At 65.0% G+C, this 2,500-nt stretch overlaps 1 pseudogene; it reads right to left on the bottom strand.

Annotated features, from left to right (window-relative positions):
* Positions 1-2,500, bottom strand: part of LOC124582040 — a 7,951-nt pseudogene that overhangs the window by 2,283 nt on the left and 3,168 nt on the right.

The following is a 2,500-nucleotide window of genomic DNA, read 5'->3' on the forward strand; positions in this document are numbered from 1 at the left end:
GCCCCTTGACGGCGGCGGAAGATGACAGCGCCGCACCGTCAAAGGCAACGTGCAGGCGCGCGGCCCACATCTCTCCAACCTGCGTCGACGATTTGAGGAGGTGGCCCTCCCACATAAGATGCCGCTCCAGCGCCTCAATCTCACGCTGCACCTCGTCCCGGCCTGCACCGTCGGCGGCTGGCCCAATCCTCTTCAGCGCCAGGAGACGGGACCGGCGAAGTGTTGGCCCCATCCATCGGCATGATGGGATGCCGAGGCCTCCCTGGGCTACAGGAGCGTGGAAGTAGCCCAGGGGAGTGTCCGCCGGAAGGCGGAACCATCTCCTGACGGCGGCACGGATGGTCACATCTGCCGCTTTCAACGCACCCACTCGGGTGCGGCTGAGGGCCAGCCCATGGTACAGGCCAGGCAGAAGTACGGTGGTGAGGGCGTGGAGGCGCTGTTGCGGCTTGAGCGGAGCTCGGGAGATGACGTCCAGCTGCTCCACCAGGTGGCGTCGTGGGTTGAAAACGCAGCGACCAGCGGTGGAGAATTGCAGTCCCAGGTACCGGAAGGTTTCACCCACACGTAGGGCGGGCACGGTGGCGTTGCCCGCTTTGAAGGTAACGTCGGCGTCGACCTTCACCTTCTTGTCGCGCCCAGACGCGACTAAGGCGAGGGTGAAACACTTCCGGGCGTTGATCTGCAGCCCCAGATGGGCGAGGGCTGCGACGGCTGCGTCGATGAGGGACTGCAATCCCCTCGCGGTCGATGCAAAAAGCAGGACGTCATCTGCGAAGGCCGCAGCGTTAACTCTGCGACCAAGGATCCGAGCTCCGATGTGGGAGGGAAGTTGACTCAAAACATAGTCCACCGCAAAATTGAAAAGGAGGGGGGAGAGGGGGTCACCCTGACGCACACCCCTAGCCGGCTGCAGGGGCACGCCCACGTCGGCGCCGCCCGCTATCACCGTCGTGCTACCCTCGTAACACCTTTCGACGTACTCAATAAAGCAATCCGGCAGGCCATGAGCCCTCAGCACGGGGCGGAGGGCGGCATGGTCCACCGAATCGAACGCTTTAGAGACGTCGATCGATGCCACAAAAACAGAGCGACAGGAGCGGACTGCGTCGGTGAGAGCAGTGTCCAAGATGAAGGTGTTTTCCAACATCCCATCCCGGGGGATGAATGCCCGCTGACGTTCGTCCACAGCACATGCACGCATCAGGCGTGACGCGAGAACCTTGTGAAAGGTCCGCGCCAACACCGAGCAGACCGTAATGGGGCGAAAGTCAGCGGGGGATGTTGGTGCAGCCGTTTTGGGGAGAAGTGACGTCCGGGCGCGAAGCAGACGCTCGGGGAGGGCGCGGGCCAGGAGGAAGAGGTTCAAGAGTTTCACCAGGACTTCATGCGGCAGGCGCCGCAGCTCCGCTGGAGTCAGGCCGTCCGGCCCGGCTGCCGATCCCCTGGGCGGCAAGGCAGCAGCGACCTCCTCACGTGTGACCGGCCCCCATAGGCACTCAGGAGCGACAGGCTCCGAGTGCGGGAGAAGGCGGTCACGGATGAAGCCGGCGGTGGAGATCGGCTTCTTCGTGAAGAGGTCCGCCCAGAAGTCCAGCAGACCGGGGATGTCGGGTGGCGGCTGCAGCAGGGTGCCGTCCAGCAAGCCGCGCACGCAACGCGCACGCGACCTACGGAAGGCGTCCTGTGTCCGCGCGTATTCCCAGCGGCGCCGCTTGCGCTTCTGCAGCGGCGGGGCGGCAGGCGGCCGCTTGGATGGTTGGCGCGGCCGCTGTGTCCTGGTGATCGACCTCTCCCCCCTGGACCCGACCGACGCAAGGGCATCCGGGAGCATGCCCAGGATGACATCGGGCGGCGTGCCCCGCCCCAGACCAATGACTCGATCCAGGGCAGAGAAACGCTGGGCGGAAGCAGGTAGCCCCGCCAGATGCTCCCAGATGGCGGCGTCAGTCGGCCCCTCCGGCGGCGGCCCGGTGGTGTCGGCCGCGAAGTCCTCGGCTGCGTCGACGGGCGGCGCAGCGGCCTCGCCCGCGTCAGGCAGCGAGCTCGCTGCTCCACGGCGGGACGCCGGCTCTTCACCCCGACCGATCTCAAGTGCCTCCATGAATTGGCGGACAAGCTGCTTGTGGGCAGCTTGCCGCCGTCGGCACTTGATTGCCTCAAGCGTTCGGTCGGGGAACATCCTGGTAAGTTCTTGATTTACAAAGAAGAACCGGGCGTCCCTCTCCAGGAACAGTTCGGCCTCTGCCTTGGCGAGCGACAGGACTTCTTCCTCCGTCCACCTCGCGCGATGCCTCTCCGTCACGATCTCAGCGTTGGCGGCCGCAGGGTGTTGGCGGCGGCGATGGACCCCGAGACCGTTCTTCGTGGTAAAAGTGCGGTGGCACTCACTGCAAGCAAAGGGAGCTACACAAACTATCGCATTTTCGTTACGGCCGGTTGGCCGGATAGGTGCTGGGGTAGCTGGGGTGGCACCTTCAGCGGAAGGGCCACCATCTCT

The sequence above is a fragment of the Schistocerca americana genome, unplaced genomic scaffold (assembly GCF_021461395.2).
Source record: "Schistocerca americana isolate TAMUIC-IGC-003095 unplaced genomic scaffold, iqSchAmer2.1 HiC_scaffold_389, whole genome shotgun sequence".
NCBI classification, from domain to species: Eukaryota; Metazoa; Arthropoda; class Insecta; order Orthoptera; family Acrididae; genus Schistocerca; species Schistocerca americana.